Source organism: Oncorhynchus nerka, linkage group LG8, assembly GCF_034236695.1.
Source record: "Oncorhynchus nerka isolate Pitt River linkage group LG8, Oner_Uvic_2.0, whole genome shotgun sequence".
In the NCBI taxonomy this organism is placed as follows: domain Eukaryota; kingdom Metazoa; phylum Chordata; class Actinopteri; order Salmoniformes; family Salmonidae; genus Oncorhynchus; species Oncorhynchus nerka.
This window is the reverse complement of record NC_088403.1, coordinates 52924597-52947913: the sequence shown is the minus strand read 5'-3', so window position 1 is coordinate 52947913 and position 23317 is coordinate 52924597.

The window sequence follows — 23317 nt, the reverse complement described above, 5'->3', positions numbered from 1 at the left end:
GTAATGAACGCCCCCCACGCTTACTACAGTACTACAGCATGGTTATGAAGACAAAATGTATGAGGCAACTCTCTTTAAACTATTTCCTCCCCACAACCCTTCAACCTAGCCTCTCAGTCTCTCCTCCCGGAGTGGCGTTCCGTTGGCGCAGCCACAGCCCTGCTGATATATTGGTCTGGACACCTGCTTCAAATTCCATAGCCAGTGAGTGGCATACTTGGCACGGGAGTTGAAGGCCTCTGCGATTTCATAGCTGACGAGCCAACGAGCGACTGAGTGTTCTGTCCCCAAGGCCAACACCTTTACCGAGATATCCAAATCCTTCGTCCTAGGTCGACTTATCCCTTAGTAACTACATTTTATAATCTGCCTTTTCTTCTTCATCCTCTATTTCCTCTTACTCTTCTTTTTACCCATCTTCCACCACCCTTCATCTTTCTCATCCTCTCCCTCCTCTTCCTCCTTTCCTCTTTCCTCTTTCCTCTTCCTCCTCCTCCTCGTCATCACCGTCTCAATGTCAAATAGACTCTGCACAAAAACAAATAATAGACTTTGTTGGTGGTGTGGAGAGAGAGGGGTTGCAAATAAACAAGATCCCCACAAAATTGATGAGTGGGGAGTTCCTGCTGTGCATTCAAATTGGCGACGCGCGGTTTGACAGGCCACTGCCGAGCCTGTCTCTAGGATTAGGGGCCCTGAGACGCTGTTTATTTGTGTCCACTTGTTCAGCGGATATCTCCCTCCTGTCCACCCCTCTCTTTCATCATCCTCCCTTCATCGGCGAGATGCAAAGCCTCTGTCAGGAGGAATAGACCCGACTCGCTCTATTTTTGATGTCTCCCTCATCATTGTTGCTCAAACCAGGAATATGTGGATTACAAATAGGCACCGGACAGCTGAATTGTTAGAAAGGACAGTAAAAATGTTAGAAGGGATAGTTTTATTGTTAGAAGGGACAGTCAAATTGTTAGAAGGGACAGTCAAATTGTTAGAAGGGACAGCTGAATTGTTAGAAGGGACAGTCGAATTGTTAGAAGGGACAGTCAAATTGTTAGAAGGGACAGTCAAATTGTTAGAAGGGACAGTCAAATTGTTAGAAGGGACAGTCAAATTGTTAGAAGGGATAGTCACATTGTTAGAAGGGACAGTTAAATTGTTAGAAGGGACAGTCAAATTGTTAGAAGGGACAGTCAAAATAGCTAATGCTCGGTATGCAGAAGAACCTTCTTACCGGTTCTGTGTGTTTGAGTCGCAGCTGGTAATTCAGCATTCTATGCTAATATATATACTCTGACTGAATGGGCCTCAACTTTTTCCCATGCATCCTACACATGGAGTTGAAGTAGTACCAGGTCGTGGTACTACTAACATAAAGAGCTTATAGATTGCTTTAGCAAGTGAAACGTCTCTGCTTGCGGCTTCCCCTCTCTAGTACACTTTGACGTTTTGTTCATAGGGTATTATCCACATTGGGCGTGCGTATGTGTGTCTGTCGGTGCCCTCTTGACTACTCAGTGCTCTCTCTTGGAATGAGTGGCTTTCAATGATCTACCACCTTCAAGTCGCTCTGTAAGTCACTCTGGATAAGAGTGCCTGCTAAATGACATAAATGTACTGTGTATGCCATTAGGCGTACTTACTTTCAAACATTTGCCCTCATCTCCCCCAATTGAGAATAGCAAATACAACAAACCATAAGCACCCTCACACACACCATTTTCGCTGTGAACGTTGGGTACTGAATGAAAAAGAAAAATCAGCACAGTGCTTTTGCTATTCCCATGAGAATTGCACCCGTATGCCGCTTTTACTGATCATCGCCCAAAAAATACTTGTTTGCTGATAATCATAATAATACAGGTCGGGGATAGAACGCGTCTCGGCTAAAGGGGGGGGGGGGGGGGACTTCCTGGAAAAGAAGGAATCCTTACTCTGCTTACCCAAGCAGTTTTACCCCCCCATCCCATCCCTCCCCAACCCCGTAAGCAGAGGGCCACACTGAGACCCCGCTTAGTCGAGAACTGGAGGACAGGAGCGTTTTCTCTTTAACTGTGGTTAGAGGGAACTACATAAAGAATAATATAGAGCAGCTTCAAATGTGTCTCCGTGAGTAAGAACCAACTGACAGGAGGAGTAAAGGGGAAATAATAGCAATTAGTTCCATGCAGCCTTGTGTTGTTTGTCTAGTGGCCTATACTGTCGGTGTCTGTAGGAACAAGTCATCTATGTTTTATTGATAAAACCAGCATCTTTGGGCAAATGCCTTCATCAGGGCCAAACAAAAGGAATACACAGACGTGTACAAAACGTTCAGAACACCTGCTATTTACGTGATGTGGACTGACCAAGTGAATGCAGGTGAAAGCTATGATCCCTTATTGATGCCACTTGTTAAATCCACTTCAATCATTGTAGATGAAGGGGAGGAGACAGGTTAAAGGGGGATTTTTAAGCGTTGAGATAATTGAGACATGGATTGTGTATGTGTACCATTCAGAGGGTAAATGGGCAAAACAAAAAATGTAAGTGCCTTTGAACGGGGTATGATAGTAGGTGCCAGGCGCACCGGTTTGTGTCAAGAACTGCAAGGCTGCTGGGTTTGTCCCGCTCAACAGTTTCCCATGTGTATCAAGAATGGTCCACCACCCAAAGGACATCCAGCCAACTTGACACAACTGTGGGAAGCATTGGAGTCAACATGGGCCAGCATCCCTGTGGAACGCTTTCGACACCTTGTTGCAACTCAATATTAAGAAGGTGTTATTTATGTTTTGTACACTCCGTGTATATTATATCGGGAATATCGCTGTATTCAACCAGGTGTGTTTCTGGTCTAAATCCTGATGGCATCATTGAGCCTCCAGGGAAGAGCTACACATTATCTCTGCCTTCCTAGCTTTGGGTTGGCCATTTGCTATTAAAGGCTAGCTCAGCATTCATAATGAAACATGGCTAATGTCATGCAAGGTGGGGGAAAGTTTACATGATACATACATTTAGGGTCATGTTTCCACTTGTGACGGGTCAGTGATAATCACCCGCATGACAACGGCCCGGTAGAGTGACATATGGTAATATTCCCTTGTATCTGTAAGAGGGCAGTGTACTTACACAGCCTGCCACTTCCTGGTGAGTGACGGTCTCACAGTTCTATTTCTTCCGTCTTCTACTGTCTATTACCATTCAGCTGTTTGAGTGCGACACAATGTTCACAACCTCTTCAATTCACCTCACCGTATCAAATAAGATGTGTTGCTCATATTCCTCCATAATGTATTTCGAGGAGAGTGGGGGGGGGGCGTGGGGGGTATCCCATCTGATTACAAGCCCTCTCCGACGAGTTGCGGCGTAAACGACGTCTGGAGTGTTTCAAAGGGCACTCTCCATCACCGTTATTATTAACCAGAGAACAGGCCATCGTGAATGTGAAAAAGTCACTGCAGATGCCTAGATGATAACTCTCATAGCGGATAGTATTTGCTCAGTCTGTTTGCAGCATTTCGGGTTGGGTGAAATATGGGTGATATATTATTAGGAGAGTTCATTTCCAGACAAACTAGATGGTTTCCCTTTGCGAATCATCACTGGCTCAGGTTTATTTCAGATGAAATGTTTTTGGGGCTTCGCTACCTAATTTTTTCGTCCCGTTGTAGTCACTGTTAAATTACCACGGCGGATATAGTAGAATGTGGACTGTGGAAATTGGTATTATATATGCAACTTCAAAAGACAAGACAATACCACTTCCACTGTGGAGAAGTGCATCATTGTGGACAATGGCAAGGAAAACAAAGGCCTGGTAGATTAGTGCAGACAGGAAAATAAGCCGTGCCTTGACCACTCTGCGTACTGCTTTGGGGGTGATTTTGGGGGGGAAGCAAGAGGGAGAGAGTCAGGAAATTAAATAAATATATTAAATAAAAATTGCCTTCTCTCAGCATGAGGAGGAGAGATTTGAAAATATATTATCCTCAAAGGCTTGTGTCTGCATTTGACTGAGGCTGAGGGAGAGAAGGGTAGGGCCTGTCTGTGGTAAATTATGAAAGGCCCATACTCTGGTGACAGCTCCATGGCTTTTCCTGATACCACTAACACCAGCTGACTGGAGTGATCCATGGCGCTTTGTGGAGACTTCTGATATAAATGCTGAGGGCTAGATGTTCAAGATCTCCGCTTCCCCCGCTGCCGCTGCCTCTGCCTCTGCTTCTACCTCGCATCCCCATTGCCTAGCATCGCCTCGCCTGCCGAACGGGGGGAATTTGTTATGTTCCCTTTTTTCTCTCGCCCCTTCTCGCTCTGTCTTTCTCTTTCCTCTCTCGCTCGCTCTCTCTCTTTCCTCTCTCTCGTTCTCTCTCCCTCTCGCCTCGGAATATCAGGACGAGGACAGGGGCGACTTACTCGTCCTTGTGCCTTTTCAATTTGACAAGCAAGCGGCCTTGGGGGACTTTCGACTCTATTTTCAAATTGACCATTTGTAATCAGGTCTCTGAAGGAGAGAGGAAAGGGGGGAAGAAATGGAGATGGTACCTTTGGTGTTGTTCTCAAGGTAGGAAGTAGGGGGTGGGGTTGGTTGTGATAGAACAGGGGAACGTTTTCGGATGTGCCGAAGGCTATGGTGAAGAATTGGAGGGCACATAAAGATATGTGAAGAAGAGAATTGACCTCTTCAAAAAAGGAGAAGAAAAAAATGAATGTATTTATATTTCCTCTGGAAAATAAAAACCTAATACCCTCTCTTTGAAAGATGCGCCACCTCTCCATGAACTGGGGGGCTGGTAAGTCGTGCTCTCACTCACTGCGACGAAAGCCCACCAAGAAGAAGAGAAGCATCCGTTTTTCTGACGCAAATGCGGCTGCATACATCAACAGCCACAAGGTCAGACGGGCTGCACCGTTCGGCCTGCTCAGCCCGTCTTTGAGCCCGGCAGCCTGGGAAGCGTCGCGTTCTGTCACGCTGGCTGCTCTGCGACCCCATCACACGCTGACATTTCTACAAGATGGGTCCGCTGAATTATGCGGAGGTGGCGACAGCGGCAGAAAAGGGCGAGAAGAAAATAGAGAAAAAAGCTCATTTCCAGGGTGTCTGCCTCGCACCTGAAACCAACAGCCACTAGTTTTCATCACAGCCATGTGCCGCTTATGCAAAATGGCACGCGGGTAATGGGGGAACAATCAGTGTCGCCCGTCGCTCCACATTCGCTGCGGACCCCCTTTCTTCCCCTTTCTTCGGGGCAGAACAACACAGTGTCACCTCCACGCCGGACCTTTCCCGAATGAATCCCAATTTGCCTGTTAAGCCTGAGCCGCGAGAGGTGGGTGCATGCACCGCACACGGGGTAATTGGCATTCTCAGCTGCATGCGTTTGTGCTTAGGTGATGCTGGGTAAACCATGGGCTATACACCAGCGGAAGTTTGCCGGGCGCTAGTTTAAATACAGCCTCTTGTTGTTTTTGGAGCTGAAGTGAGGAGCAGGAAGCGGTTTGTAGCACCCCTAGCCCCGCTGTCGTGGAATGTCTGTCTGAAGGACATTTGGTGTAAAGATCGTCTCAGGTGTCAAGCGGCCGATCACGCGGCGGCTCGAGGTCGTTTGTACGGATGTATTGATCGCTACTGTGACCCCAGCTCTCTCCTTTAGCTATCGATCTGTCTCCATAGGGCCACATAAACACACACAATGCCCACGCCACACTCAGGAATAGCCGCTGGGAGCTACAGGCATCAATACAGCCACCCGAAAGAAAAAGAATGGCAAATCCTCAATAGGACGGCCATGTATATGTATATGAAATAGTCATTATGCTGGAGTGGCCGACTTTAGTGTCTGCCGAGGTCATCTTGAAGCGCGTCCATTTTGTATATTGGGATTCCATTAATGTTGCTGAGATTATCAACATGAGAGTGTTCCGGGAATGACCGTAAGCCATCTTGGAGGGTTGCTGAGAAGGAGGTGGTCCACACTCTACATGGAATACCCTCCCCGATATGCCTTCCTCTGCGGATCTCATATGGCTTTTAGCACCTGGGACTCTAAATCATGATTACTGCATTTACATGTTACCTGCTAACGCCAGGGCTTTTCATTGAGGTAAAAAGGATCTGAGGCAGGGCCCGGCAATGGGGTCACCAGGATTGGGGTGCAGGGGGTGAGTGAAGAGGGAGGTGTAAGGGATTTGGGTTGGGAGGGTTAATTACAATAACAATGGGGGCGGCCAACAACAACAAAAAATATCACCCCGGCCGAGCTGCTCTCCCCATTTGTTTCAATAAGATAAATTGATTGCGATGTCCTCTGGGGCTATTTGCATAGCACACATTTACTGTGCTGTTCTTTCTCCCCTTCCTCTCCAACAACCCCTTAGTCTCTACTCACTCCACTTGCCGGGAGTCAGGACAATGTTCCATGGAGACACATCGATCTCCTGGGGGAAGGCTGCGTGAGAACACACATGTATGCAGACACATGCACGCAAAAGCAATGAATCCAAGGAACACCACCTTCAGCGCACGCAGACACATACACTCATGGACAAACACACCAGCTTCAGCCTCCGTCCACACACACACACACACACACACACACACACGCACACACACACACACACACGCATGCACGCACGCACACACGCATGCACACACACACATAGACACACATCCACACTCAGCTCCCAGAGCACATTGTGGTGATTTGAACACCTCACACCTCAGCACCTCAAACAAAAGTCCCTGTTATTGGTCCAGGAATGACACGTGGTCACATTGAGGGACACACCCATGCGTCCACTAGGGGGCCCCAGGCACTTCGGCTAGGCTGGTGATTGATCATACTGGCCACTGGGTCTTTCTCAAAAGGGCCTCCACTGTTTTGTTCTATTCCAGCACTGACACACCTGATTCAACTAATCAATTAATGACTAAGCCTTTGATTGGTTGGATTACATTTGAATAATTTAGCAGACACTCTTGTCCAGAGCAGCTTACAGTAATGAGCGCATACATATATGTTTTTTCATACCAGTCCCCTATAGGAATTGAACCCACAACCCTGGCGTTACAAGCCCCTACTCTACTAACTGAGCCACACAGCAGAAACACCAATGGACACACTCTGCTGTTTTGCTACCGTGCCCTTACACAACCATGTGACAACTGATCCATCATGGCAACAGTGGTCATCCTTGGTTGTCCGTCCATCCCCCTCACGGGCAAGGCTGCCTGGCAGGGTGCTGCCCACCGGCCTCCAACAGAACCTCCAGCCATGGTGGCATCCATCTCTCCCACACACAGCCTCCATTCACCAGATCCACCTCGGAAATTACACACACACGCACACACACACACACACACACACACACACACACACACACACACACACACACACACACACACACACACACACACACACACACACACACACACTCATTTCATCAGTATCAGTCACCGTCAGGGTAGATAGCGCCGGCCGTCACAGGAATGAGTGACGACTGGGCTCTTTACCTGAGGCACTGCATGACAATGGGCCTCACCACGATAGATAGAGAGCCGAACCTGCCTCCCACAGCCTATATAGAACACTCTCAAACAGAGGCTAGTGTACAATGCCCTTTTAACCAATGACAGGCTTGTTTACTAAACCTAGTGCCTTCAGAAAGTATTTACGTCCCTTCACTTGTTCCACATTATGTTGTGTTACAGCCTGAATATCAAATGGATTAAATTGAGATTTTGTGTCACTGATCTACACACAATACTCCATAATGTCAAAAATGAAGAGCTGAAATGTCTTGACTCAATAAGTATTCCACCTTTTTGTAATGGAAGCCTAAATAAGTTCAAGATAAACAATTTGGTTAACAAGTCACAAAATAAGTTGCATGGACATCATTTTTAAATGACTACCCCATCTCTGTACCCCACACATACAATTATCTGTAAGGTCCCTCTGTCAAACAGTGAATTTCAAGCACAGATTCAACCACAAAGACCAGTGGTAGATGGGTAAAAAAAAACGGACATTGAATATCCCTATGAGCATGGTACATTTATCAATTACACTTTGGATGGTGTATCAATACACCCAGTCACTACAGAAATACAGGCAACCTTCCTAACTAAGTTGCTGGAGAGAAAGGAAACCGCTCAGAGATTTCACCATGAGGCCAGTGGTGATTTTTAAATAGTTACAGAGTTGAATGGCTGTGATAGGAGATAACTGTGGATGGATTGACAACAGTGTAGTTACTCCACGATACTAACCTAAATGACAGAGTGAAAAGAAGGAAGCCTCTACAGAATAAAAAAATATTCCAAAACATCCATCCTGTTTGTAATAAGGCACTAAAGTAAAACTGCTAAGAATGTGGAAAATTCATTAACTTTTTCCCTGAATACAAAGAGTTACGTTTGGGGCAAATCCAACAACACATCACTGAATACCACTCTTCATATTTTCAAGCATGGGGGTGGCTGTATCATGTTATGGGTATGCTTGTCAAGTACTAGGGAGTTAATTAGGATAAAAAGTGCTAAGCACAGGCAAAATCTCAAAACCTGGTTTGGTCTGTTTTCCAACAGACACTGGGAGATGAATTCACCTTTCAGCAGGACAATAACCTAAAACACAAGGCCACATATACACTGGAATTGCTTACCAAGATGACATTGAATGTTCCTGAGTGACCTAGCTGTGATTTTGACTTAAATTAGCTTGAAAATCTATGGCAAGACTAGAAAATGGTTGTCTAGCAATGATCAGCAGCCAACTTGACAGTGTTTGAAGATTTGTTTTAAGAATAATGGGCAAATATTGTACAATCCAGATGTGCAAAGCTCTTAGATACTTACCCAGAAATACTCACAGCTGATTCTACCCTGTATTGACTCAGGGGGGTGAATACTTATCTAATAAATATATTTTAGTGTTTTATTTTCCATTACTTTTCCATTACTAAATGTTAGAATTCTTCTTCCACTTTGACATAACATAGTATTTTGTGTAGATTGTTGACCTAAAAAAGTGTTTTTAAATACATTTTTATACCACTTTGTAACACTACAAAATGTGGAAAAAGTCAAGTGGTGTGAATTGAGGCATGCATTGTGTATGTGTGCCATTCAGAGGGTGAATGGACAAGACAAAAGGTTGAAGTGCCTTTGAACGGGGTCTGTCCGTAGGTGCAAGGCGCACCGGTTTGAGTGTGTCAAGAACTGCAACGCTGCTGGCTTTTTCACCCTCAACAGTTTCCCGTGTGTATCAAGAACGGTCCACCTTTTCACTTAGGTCCCCCTTCCAGCATCGGCGAACATCCCACGCCCTGACAAGTTATAAATAGCTCTCTCAGGTATGCAATGACTGATGTGACAAGAGGAAAACTAATAGATGCACTACCCAAGATGCACTACCTCAGAAATTGCACCTTGTGAATTCTACCATTACAACTGTCAAAAGTGAGTTGAAAGCCGGACTGGGTTCCCCTAGGTGTTATTGTCCTCACATCGATGCAATAAACATGTACTGTATGGTCAAGTCTTGGGCCAAGTCTCGGGCCAAGTCTCCCTTGAAAAGTATATTCCAGAAGAGTTATATTCATATAAGAATGATCACACAGTATCCGACATGTTTCAAGTCAGTGCACAGTACACAACAGACTGGTGGAGTTTTTGCGTTCATTGGAGCGGCACAGGGGAGGGGAAGGTTGTTTCCGAGCGATGCAGTAACAAAAAGCTGTTGTCTAAACAAAAGGGGCTGCTGGAATAACAATTGCCATGAATCTAATCCCGTTGTTATTGAGTTTCCGTGGGTGGCGTCTTTAAGCGACTACCGTGTGATGACAGTTGTCTTCGAACAACACTTCAAGTGGCCATTGTTGCGTTTTTAAATTGAATTGGAAACATACATTCTAAAATGAATTGGCTACCCAATGTATAGGCCTTGGTCTCCTCGGAGTGACGCTCTTAGCAAATCCAGTAAAATCCCTCTTTATTGCGCCCCATTCAGTTCACTTCAAATTGTTTGTACACAACATAAAGGGGGATGTAATGAGTTTGGGGAGTGGTGGGCCTTCTGGGTAAAACACATGTGTGTGTGCCTTTTTCCTTTCTCTCCTCCCATTGGCCATAACTACATATGAGGAAACCAAGGTCCAGACCTCGGTCATTTCTTGTAGTAAAAAAAGTATTATACATATGCTGTATGTCAGTCAGGTGAATAGCTTCGTGCAGAGACTATTGTAGAAACGTTGAAGGGCTCTGGCTAGTATTACTCAGCCAGCTAACGTTTAAACAGAGCCTTCCTCAGCAGCAGCAAAAAAATCAGCTCCTAAATTCTCATAATAACTTTGCTTTACAGAGAGTAGGTTACTGAGACAGACGGTGATGTGGCACTTAGTAGTGAGGCTGAGGCAGGCTGCAATGCTTGCGGGAGGAAGCAGAGGAGAAAGAAGGAGCTAGCGAGCAGAGAGAGAGGTTAGGACGGTGGTTCCCAAACTTGAGAAAATCTGTACTCATTTTATCAAGGAACTGAATTCTTTTTCAGTATGAACATCTAGAGATTGGCCTATCTTCCCTATAGGCATAGTCCCGCATTAAAATGCAGACAATTGTCGCGGTCGTCATATGGAGGAGACCAAGGCGCAGCGTGTTAAGCGTACATACTTCTTTAATGAAAGAACAAACACTGAACAAACTATACAAAACAACCGTGACGCTAATCTGGCTAGTGCAGACAGGCAACTTAACATAGAATAAGAACCCACAAACTACCCAAGGAATATGGCTACCTAAATACGGTCCCCAATCAGAGACAACGATAAACAGCTGCCTCTGATTGAAAACCAATCTAGGCAACCATAGAAATATAAACACCTAGACTTACAAAAAAAACCTAGACATACAAAAAACCCTAGACAATACAAAAACTAAACAAACCACCCTCGTCACACCCTGACCTAACCAAAATAATAAAGAAAACAAAGATAACTAAGGTCAGGGCGTGACAACAATATAGTTGTAAAAATGTCATACCTTTTGTTTGTATGGGTGGTTGTTTGTCTTATCCATTACACAACTTTTTTTTACTAATACATTACTGATATTAATACAGAATCGTAAGTAATATTCAAATAATTCATGTGAATGTGATAATGCGATCATCTGTGTCCGTTTGTGCGGAGCTTAATTAGTAATGCCTAGGAATACGAACATGAACACTATGCACTTCGAGAAAATAGATATCTGTATTCATGGTTTTATACAATACGTCATTACAACTGATTGAGCAGTCGTGATGCTAATAGGCTATGTGCTTGAATGAACCTACAGCAGCCAAGGTGATGATAATGCCCCCCACCCTCCCCTCCCCTCCTCCAGACCTCACTAAAACTCAAACCCTGGTTATGGCTCTGTCTCCTCCTTGTGATGTCAGAGGGCCAAGGGAGTTTGATTTACCTTCGTAGACCTGTTCTACAATGCTAATGCCTCCCCCCCAACACACACATGCACACACATTCACAGACAAAAACAGACACACACACACACACACACACACACACACACACACACACACACACACACACAAACATGCAAGAGATGTTTAACAATACAAGCCCCCAAAAAGCCAGCCAATGCATAAGCCCATTTGTTTGTAGCCTTGAACTCCACCTGATCTGCTATTTATTACCGGTATCACTTGGAAAAACAAAAACACCAACAGCCAAACACCTGAAGGGGGTTATTCCTCATGTTAGTGGGGTTCAATGCCGTCTAGCTGAGAGGCAGAAACTGACCAGACACATATTTCGCCGCTCACAACAACAATACCTTTATTTAATTAAAGAACTGCAAGCTTATTTGCGGAAGTGTGAACGGTTAAATGACTAATATCACCCAGGTAAATATTGTTACAATTCTCCGGCCCCCCTCTGAAGTTTTGCTTTGCGTCAGAAAGCAATGTTTGCACAACAATCCGGCGTTGCGTTTTTGGCGCCAACGGATAATGATTATGCTAATCCAAACCAAATGAATGCTGTTTTACATGTGGCGGAAATCCGTTGTAAACCCGTGACCTTACTAACCTCCCTAATCCTTGACTGTATACCCACGATAAGGGGCTTACACACCCTAACACACACTCCCATGTCCCTTTTCCTCAGGGCACCACCCCCCTCCCCCTCCCCATCACCCAAAACACCTGAAGATCCGTGTGCAAAGTCACAGAGCAATTAAACATAATTAACACCTGTTTGATCAAATGAAAGTTGAGCTAACGAGCTTTGAGCGAACAGTCTGATCGGTATTAAGTGGTGAGATTAAAAAGCCATCCCATAGGTCAGGTCAGCGGTGTTCATTTGAATGCGCTATTACAAGGGCCTAGATAACTCTCTCATTAGCCACACTCCAACCCTGAGTGACAACGCGGATGAGAGGGAGCATGTCGTACAACACTTAGAGCTAATTAGTGTTAGCGAGACAGTGGCACATTGTTGCTCCCCACCACCACCTCACCTCCCTGCTCTCTCACTAGTGAGAGGATGGTGGACGGAGGCATCTCCGTTTACTTAGAACTGATACCTTTTGGCGTGAGGCTAAGGAGGCAGCATTCGACGGGGATTACTGAAACTGTATGTTTTAGGGTGATTTTAGGATGATTATGGGGCTTGGAAAGTTTTATTGACCATTTTGGTAGGGATAATTTATGTTTTTGTGGAAATGGTTAGATAATGTTTTGAGGTGTTGTGGTTTTGGTGAGTGTCAATGACAAGGGTGTTTCAGATTTTGTCTCTGTCTTTGTTGACATTTTCAAAGGGAACAATAGTGTATATTTCTCTCTTTGCTACTCCTGGTATCATCACATCAGAATATAGTCACTTCTTATTTCAACTGGTTACAGTTGTCCCGGTGTGATACACCCACCCACCCACCTACCCACACACGCACACACACACTCAAACACACACTCACTCGCTCTCTCTCTCTCCCCTGTGGTTTCTGCCATGATTGAGGTGGCTCATTGGCCACCTCAACACATACCAACAAGCTCTCACAGTCTCACTACAGAGTTAGACGTTCATCCATGTTCTCCAAGCGTCAAACTTCGAAGTTTCTCCAAACGTCGAATTTCTATGTGTTTTTTGTTGCTCCTGCTGCTCGGTATCGTTCCATTTCTACAAACGTCACATTTCGAAGTTGAGGGTTAAGTTTTAGGCACTCATTTGGGAACGGTTAAGGTAAGGGTTCAGGTTTACGATAGGGTTCAAATCAACGACAAAAAAAGATCACACAACCTTCTGATCCGGAGTCGTGGGATTACACCGATCGACCATCACCATCCACAACTCCCTAGCAAAACCCAAGCCTACTTGATGGTAGTAATACTCGCTGTTGGCCCTTGTGGCCGGTTTTCCAAGGCATTTCCCAACGTCCTCAGACATGGATAGACGTCCAATTTCGACATCAAATTGAACGACCTGGCTGACATATACAGGCGGCTTCTCTCTCGCCCTGCTAGGTCTACCTACAGCACCCACACGCCCTGAATACCAATCTCCTTACACTTTGTCCGCTGTGCTCTCAGGAGCGGCTGAATATACTACTAGCTTGACATTTTCCAAGGGGTCTGAGAACCTCTATCACGAAAAGCCGTCATACACAGGGAAAAGTTGGGCTTGAACAGTCGTTTGGCGACGTCATTTCCTGTTTCTCAGGGTGGACCACAAAGAAAACGATGAATATTTTGTTATCATTGCATTTTTGACATTTTTCTCACATGCATACTAGCGTGTTTTGAAACAATGTTGTCGATTTTCAAAACTCTGTGGCTTTTTTGCAAAACGTTAAATGCATTTGTCAAAATATAGTTGCCTTCTCAAAACATAAATACAATCAGCAGAACTATATTATACCATCAAAATTGCTAATACATTTATCAAAAGCGAACAGTACTGCCTGCAAAAAAATGCAAGCATACTTATCTCTTGAGTGCCAGCAGAAAAAACTAAGTTAAAAATCCCAGTAGATCAATACATGTTCTTTTCCGTCACTAATTCCTAATGATCAAAATTAGAAATTCAACTATGCAAAGGTGCAGAATTATGGTCAATGCATATTCTACCAAACAATTTCATATTCATCAAATCAAATATTATCCCTGACAAAATAATGGCATTAATTAATCGGTACCATCACGTATTCAAAACAAAGGTTGGTTTGCTCATAGTTTTGTAGACTTTCCATTGGCACATATCAACACAATCCACAATAGAAATAAGGAAAGGTGAATAATAAAATGGAGGAACACAACTGATATGAATGTATAGGCCTTATGTATGTTATGTATGTTATGTTATGTAGAAGTAACACAACTGATATGAATGTATAGGCCTTATGTATGTTATGTATGTTATGTTATGTAGAAGGAACACAACTGATATGAATGTATAGGCCTTATGTATGTTATGTATGTTATGTTATGTAGAAGTAACACAACTGATATGAATGTATAGGCCTTATGTATGTTATGTATGTTATGTTATGTTAGAAGTAGAAGTAACACAACTTAATTCTCTGCAACTCTGCATGTCCGCCATATTGTAAAAAAGCATAACAATTAGACAGCCCCCATTGCCTAGATCTTGCAATATGTTGTGACCATGCTATGACACTGATGGTATGATTTAGAATGTTGTGCAGGAGGATTAACTGATTTCCGGAAACAGTGAACACAATTTCACACGTTTCTCTACTGATGAAAACAACGTGTTAGTATTATGTGGACAAAACACTTAGCAGTGAATTTTGTATTCACAGATTACATTTGTATTTAATATTTTGCAAAGGGCGGTCTGAGACAAGGTTTCCCAAACTCGGACCTGGGGCCGCCCCTGGGTGCACGTGTTGGTTTTTGCCCTAGCACTACACAGCTGATTCAAATAATCAAAGCTTGAGTTGGTTATTTGAATCAGCTGTGTAATGCTAGGGCAAAAAACAAAATGTGCACCCAGGGGGGGCCCCAGGACCGAGTTTGGGAAACCCTGGTCTAAGATATATAAGTCAGGTACTAAGGCAAGAAAATGATCAGAAGCTCTATAAATGTATATGAGCATTTTTGCTGTTCTGCTATAGATATGTTTCAACACAGATCCCAAAATTGCTTGTATGCGGTTGAGATCATCTGTAATTTCTGTGTAATTTAGTTCTCTGCATGGCTGGCACTAATTCCGGTTCCTGTCTTCGAGGCAGAAGCATTCGTCCCTCAATCTTGTCTCATCCCCAAATTCAAGATTCAATGTCGAGGCTATCCAAAGCACTTTTTAACTCCGATGTCACGCTTCTTTACGACGTGGACAAAAGTAGCTGCGGAGCTTTGAAAGAGCGAGTAACGCCACCTAAAAGCATTTATCTCCCCCCCCCCTCCACAGAAATGGCTTCCAGCTCAAAGAAGAGGGGGATATCGAGGTTGTGATGAGGAGAAGTGGGGAAAAATAACACATTACTTCTAAATTTCTTCTTCAGTGTTTGGCATGATTATACATTCCCAGCTAAAAGTCTGGTGAAATAGGTCAATGGGATTTATAAAGTTTGGGCTGTTTCTTTCTTTCTTCTCCTCTCTTGTCAACGGAGACTGAGCGATACGATTAGAATGAGGGAAAGAGATGAGCTCTGTAGAGAGGGGGGAGAGAGAGGGTGAAAGAGAAAGTGAGACAGGGAAGATAGACAGAGGCATACATATACATATGAGAGAGAGGGAGAGAGAGGGTGAAAGAGAAACTTCTCCTCTGTCACTTTCTGATTGGCTGAGAGAGAGACTGAGATAAGAAGAGCAGGGATGTGAGAGAGGAAGAAATGGGGAGATGCATGGAAGCTATCAGTTCAGTACACAAGGGGTACATCTCTTTATCTTGACATTAAAGAAACAATTTCATTACACCATTTCTCCCGGGAATATGCATATGAGGGCAATCAGTAAATAGAAAAGGTAATTATTTTCTAGAAGTCAGCGCCTCTGTACCTGAATATGTCAAGACATCAAACTCAGACATTTTTACATAATTTATTATGGAGATACTAGTTAATTAGCAGCTAAATTATTCAGATATTTATATTAGGTAAATGAGTTCTCTGGCCGTTGAATATTTTATAGGGCCTGTCAAAATATAACAAGTTAAGTTTGGCCAAATACAAAATGTGCCTCACTTGCTAATTTGTGAGAATGTTCATCGGCACAAATCTCCATCGGCGACTGTGATTGAATGTTACAATTAAACGTCCTAATTCAGAATCAATCTATATCTATCTATATACATGATATATTTGCGGCTTAATTGGAAAGCACGTTTGGAAACGGCTTCCTGAGCGACTTTCTACATCACAGCCTAATCAGAATAAATTCCCCCTGTAATGAATTAAAGTTGAATATTCGTGGGGCTTAATAAAATAGTCTGTAACAGTGAATTATTTAAATGTTAATTAATGTTTCAGCATTCAAACCTGCAATAGGCACATATTATCCCATCCAGACTATCACAAAAGGCCAATCTTGCTGCTCGTTAGGCGCAGTACTAACTTCTCCTTATATTTCATGCAATCAATTCCGGAGCAGTTATCTCATCCATACTGCTCCCTAGCTAGTCACATGGAAAGATGAATCAATCAGTAATGAGAGACACTGGCTGGGAAATTAGTCATCCAGTCCAATCTGGAATTTCTAGCAAAAATGACGTACTTTGACAAGCATAAATCATAGGGAAATAACAACATATTTTGTTTAACCTTCAATTTGATACTGAAAACATTCACTTTATTATTGTGTTGACCAAATTGAATGTGTGCAAAATGCATTTTGGGAGTTGGTAGGACTATAGGTTGCACAGTTTTGTATGATCCTAACTGAATTGTATTATTGATTTGTCATAAAATGATTATTAGTGTGTTCATTTACTATTTTCCACACTTTATCGCTACCCTCGATGACATCATAGGGGGTCATTTTAGTATAACCTTTTCATCTTATCCTTTTGACTGGAGAAAGTAGAACAATGCTGTTTTCATATATGGAGACTTTGGTATGGTGCTGAAGAGAATAATTATGGTGCTTTAAAAAAAAGTAGTGAAGTACCCCTTTACCATACTTATGTTCTGCTCTTAAAGGTCCAATGCAGCCATTTTTATCTCAATATCAAATAATTTCTGGGTAACAACGAAGTACTTTACTCTTATTGTTTTCAATTGAAATGGTCAAAAAGAAACAAAAATTGCTTCTTAGCAAAGAGCAATTTCTCAAGAAAGAATTTTGCTAGGACTCATATGGGAGTGGTCTGAGTGGGGAGGGGAAAACTGATAATTAGCTGTTATTGGCAGAGGTTTGGAACTCTCTTGTCTATTAACAAATTTACCATCTGATGATGTCACCAGGTAGCCGGAAACTCCATCCCACCAAAACAGGCTGAAATTTCAACTGGTCTTTTCAACATCTCTTACACTAAAAGGGCATTATTATATATATATTTTTACAATTTCACAGTATTATTCCAACCTCATAGTGTGGAAATATATAAAACACATGAAACCGCGTTTCTGACTTCACTGGGCCTTTAATGTTGTTATTCACTGTAAAATAAGAGGCAAACTTGAATTAACTTTAAAGCATTTATTTTCTGGGCCAAATGTTTTCAAGTCAGGTTAGAGAAGTGGTGTAAAATATTGTTAAATCTTACATATATTTAAAAACCTGTGTTGAAATATTCACCGCTGGTTTCAAATACGTTATTGATGGCCACACAATAGGTTGTTATTCATCACAAGACAAAAGAGAATATCATTCTGCTTGACTTAGAGGAGGGCCACGGAGGCACTTTTCACATCTGTTGAAAACAATCTGCATAGCCGACGATACGTCATGCCACAATATGCTTATTAATGCAAACAACAAAGTCGCATAATACATAATACAAATTATGCTTCCCTTCATACTGGGGCATAAATATTGATATTTTATATTCATCTTATTTGTATGCTAAATATATCATTACGACAGATATGGTTTAGGGAGTTATGGAGAGATGGTTGGTGATCATTTTTATGGGTTCAAAACACCGTATTGTGTGATGTCACATTGTGTTCATGATCACTTAATTTCGCAACAAAGCTGTAGTTCTATTTGGTTCCACATAGTGGCAGTGTAAGACAACAAAAATATCCCCCGACGTTCACTCGTATCCAAGTAGAGTGAAAGGAACATATTTTAATGCTTTAAAAACATAACAACAAATAAATCCACTTATGTAGTTGAAAATAACAAGTAAATATGATTTAATTTGTATAATTTCAGGGTTAAGAAAACATTCAATTTTATACCACCTTCTTACGATACTAACACCATACAACCGAGGCTGTTCTATTGTCAATGCCCACTCAAACTTAAGTGAGCAATTTCATTAATTTATCAGATAAAAGTTGTCCCCCCCCTAAGTTTCCCGTCAAAATATTTAGGTGCATGACGTGCCATTCAGTGGTGTTTTGCAATGGCTTGCCCATAGAAAGACCAGCCTCAGCTATGCAGGTTCTACAGTCCATTGTACACAGTCCATACATTAAATGAAGCCAGAATTAACCACACTATGTACATAGAGTCAACACGTGACTTGAGGGAGGATTTTCACCTTGTTCTCAGGGTAGTTTCTCACAGTCGGGAGTTTGTACAGCTGCCGGGGCAGCTGGGGCACGTACACAAATGCCACCCTGGTTTTCTGGTGGCGGGATGACATCTGTTGTTCAGCATGGCTGTTGAAATGAGTTTCATCCACACTGACAGGCTCATAATACAGTCAATCTATTTGGATGTGTTTAATACCTTTTATTGAATGGCATTGATGGCTTTTGAATTCAAGCGAATGGATAGATGAGATGGCAAAACAGGGGCCCAACCAAAGCTACAGGTCAGGCTTGACGTACAGTACACACTATTGTTCACAGAGGAACATTTGTATGAAACGGGTTCAGAAGGACACACAAAGGATGTGTCAGGACCACAAGGGTTATGAAGTAAATATTTACATTCCTTACTTTTAGCACAGAAAACGGGTGGAGAGAGAAAAACGGACAAAGCAACATTCAAATCCAACAAAGATGGTAAAGGAGCATATGCTACAGATGAATGAGTAAAGACATAAAAACATTGTTAGGAGCGTACAGTATGTCAACAGAACCATCTGAGACTAAGAGCAGGGGTGTACAGATGACGCCGATTCTGTTGAAAAATGTTTTGCCACAGAAACCGTTTACTGCGAACGGAAAAAGTTTAGCAACGAAAACGAGAGTTTCTATTGGTCCCGCCGTGTTTTGCTCCGTTTGGTTCTTAAATGGTAAACCGTTTCCATTGCAAGACATAATGAATAAACCCCAGGTTGACTGTCATTTTTGGCATTACAAAGGGAGACTGACGATACATGTCACATCTCAAGTCTCTTAGTGACTATCTTTCCTTGCATCATCTGAAAGGACTGCAAGGAGCAAACCCACCAATAGACCTAGGACTGTTTTGGGTACCTTTTGTACTGTCAAGTTCCTTTCAGAACAGTCATTCTCCATTGAGATGCAGCCATAGCATCTGTCCATTCAGTAGTCCTGTCCCTGAGTCTTTATGCTGTAGCACTGCAGTCCTGTCTCTAAGTCTATAGACCACAACACTGTAGTCCTGTCTCTGAGTCTATAGACCACAGCACTGTAGTCCTGTCTCGGAGTCTATAGACCACAGCACTGTAGTCCTGTCTCTGAGTCTATAGACCACAGCACTGTATACCTGTCTCTGAGTCTACAGACCACAGCACTGTAGTCCTGTCTCTGAGTCTACAGACCACAGCACTGTAGTCCTGTCTCTGAGTCTACAGACCACAGCACTGTAGTCCTGTCTCTGAGTCTACAGACCACAGCACTGTAGTCCTGTCTCTGAGTCTACAGACCACAGCACTGTAGTCCTGTCTCTGAGTCTACAGACCACAGCACTGTAGTCCTGTCTCTGAGTCTTTACCTCAGCCTCCTATGGGTGGATCCTTTACCTCAGCCTCCTATGGGCGGATCCTTTACCTCAGCTCCCTATGGGCGGACCCTTTACCTCAGCCTCCTATGGGTGGATCCTTTACCTCAGCACCCTCGGACCCTCCTCAGCCTCCTATGGGATCTGCACCCTATGGGCGGATCCTTTACCAGCTCCCTAGGGCCTCCTCAGCCTCCTATGGTGGATCCTTTACCTCAGCCTCCTATGGGCTGGATCCTTTACCTCAGCCCCCTATGGACCCTTTACCTCAGCCTCCTATGGGTGGATCCTTTACCTCAGCCTCCTATCCTTTACCTCAGCCTCCTATGGGTGGATCCTTTACCTCAGCCTCCTATGGGTGGATCCTTTACCTCAGCCCCCTATGGACGGATCCTTTACCTCAGCCTCCTATGGGTGGATCCTTTACCTCAGCCCCTATGGACGGATCGTTTATATTTTACGATAAGAACAAATCTGACGATGCCTTTTACATTGAAGCTGAGGACCGTTTCCCTTGTATATTGACAGTACGGTATGTACACAGACTTTTCCCCTGCCACTGTATAACACAGTGAACAAACCTTGAGCAGAAGTGCACAATTTGCTTACATTTGGTTGGTAAATGTTTTTCCATTCAAATCTTTGTCCTCGTCCTGCACATTTGAATGTGCGTAAATCTCTTCCCTCATAATGTACTGACTTCCCAGTAACCCCTGCGCATAATCTCTGATTCACTGTTTGTAAATACAAATCTGCATTAGACTATGTGATCATTCATACCTGGGTATGGGCTCCTGTCTGGCGCCACTACCTACCCAGGCCCAGTAGGATTTACTCTTAGTGTTACATCAAGCGCTCACTCAACTCTAACCCTCCACCGGGCACAATGAGTGGCATTGTGTATTTTTTTTCACCATGAGGGCTGTATAGGATCTCAAAAAAACCTCATCTGAGCCATATAGGGGCCTTGCGGGTTGAGATATAAGATTACACACACACATTCAAACACACATACAAAGACACAGACACACACACAAAGATGCCGACACACACATACAAGCATGTGCACGCAGGCACACAGACACAGAAACAGACACACACACTCCTCTGTAGACTTGTGCCCCCGACCAACCCTGCATTGGCAACAACAGCTAGGCCTGGATGGCTTATAGCTGGCTCCATACTCTGTGTAGGGAATTCTCCATCCTCTTCTACCCTCCAAAAACCCTTTGTACAGATTGACTGGGAATTGGGCAGGATATAATACAAATTTGCATTCACTTGAATAAACGTAACACTCTTTGGCCGGGTCCTTGCAGTTCTATGCCAAAGTCAGGGAAGAAATCAGACAAAATCACTTTCTTGCGAAGGGAGCCGAATGAGCTTAGCACTCTTTTACAAAACATTTTCAGGGTTGACAGAGAAAAGTGGTGAGGAGGAACGTCTTAAAGACTTCACAACTATAATGTGTTTCAGATGGGCTTCAAATCAAAATGGCAAATCAAAATGGGCCAAGCTTGGTTGTAGTTGATCAGAACAGAACATTGAGCAAAAAATGGCTTTTATTGGCTGATTTGGATGATTTTCTCTGTGCCCATTGGCTGTTTAGTTATTTGTCCTGGTCTGAGATCTGTACTTGGAGATGATCCCGGAGTACCCTCTTCCAGAGTGGTACGCGGTCCACGGTCACTCTGGTCAAGAAAAGTCCGTGTGGAACAGGCCAAAGCGAATCCGTCGGCCCATTCAAAGTTATCCAGGAAGGACCAGGTGAATTAAACTAGCACGTCAACACCATCCTCTCTGAGATCTAGAACAAAGGGACAAACAGCAAGTTAATAACAGATGGCGCTATACTTATTAAATACGTGACAATGCACATTAAGGGCTAATCTGAAAATACTTTCTTTGCACGTTACAAAAGAACAAGATCCCGTTGTATTGTGATAGCCATAATCTCTCTCTCTCTCTCAACCTTTCTCTGTTGAAGTGAAATAGCCTACATACCTAAGACAACGGAACAGGATCATCAAATTGGAATCAGGTGACTCAGCCTCCATAGTTTCTGGATCTTGCATATATACTAGGATTTGATGTGCAAAGCAACCTTTCAGAGGTTAACATAGTACAAGAAGCGACTGGTCAAATTGACTTTCAGAAGAAAGTAACATCCTAAAATGATAGATTCTCCATAATATGCAGTACCTCTATTGTGGCCTGCTGTGGTCATTACCTCTGGCTACTAACCTGGATTGATATCCTGGTAAAACCCACAGTGCTGGATGTCTTCCATGTCCACTGGCCCCACCTGGGAGAAGCCATTTTCTGTGATGTAGACCGCAGGGTTATTGAATGTGTCCTGTGAAAAGTGGTAGCTATCATTGTCCAACAACGCCTGAGTTCACAAATGACAGTCAAACAACACCGTGTGTGTGTGTGTGTGTGTGTGCATGCGTGCGTGTGTGTGTCCGTTGCACTGTTACAGGACTCCACTCATGCTAATGGAAAGTGACAACCAGCAACAAAGGGAAATGGCTCATTCTCAAATAGTGTTCACCTGAAGCAATCAATGTGACACAATTCGATGTGACAACTGTAATGGATGTTCAATCTGTTTACTGTGCAAAAAAATAAACAATAGCAAGCAACTCTATTAATGTTAATTGCTTTCTCCTCACTCAAGGTTTGGCTCAATTTGATTGGCTCAAGGCAGGTGATTCAAGTCATGAATTTAATAACTCTCATGGAAAAACACAGGAAATGATCGATTCTCAAACTTCAATTTATCCTTTGAATTGACTGCTTTTAAATGGAGCTGAAGTGGATTTGTGGAAGCTGTGAAGTGGACATTTTGAAAAGTATTTTCAAAGTACTGGAACAGGGCCATTGTCCTCTTTACCCCTAATGTACTTCAGCAGTTTCTTAAGGTCGTCAGGAACCACAGCCAGCCATGACACCCCACAAATCAAATCAAATTTATTTATATAGCCCTTCGTACATCAGCTGATATTTCAAAGTACTGTACAGAAACCCAGTCTAAAACCCCAAACAGCAAGCAATGCAGGTGTAGAAGCACGGTGGCTAGGAAAAACTCCCTAGAAAGGCCAAAACCTAGGAAGAAACCTAAAGAGGAACCAGGCTATGAGGCGTGGCCAGTCCTCTTCTGGTTGTGCCGGCTGGAGATTATAACAGAACATGGCCAAGATGTTCAAATGTTCATAAATTATGTCAAAGCTCTGGCTCTTGTTACGACTTCCGAAGTCGGTCCCTCTCCTTGTTCGGGCGGCGTTCGCGGT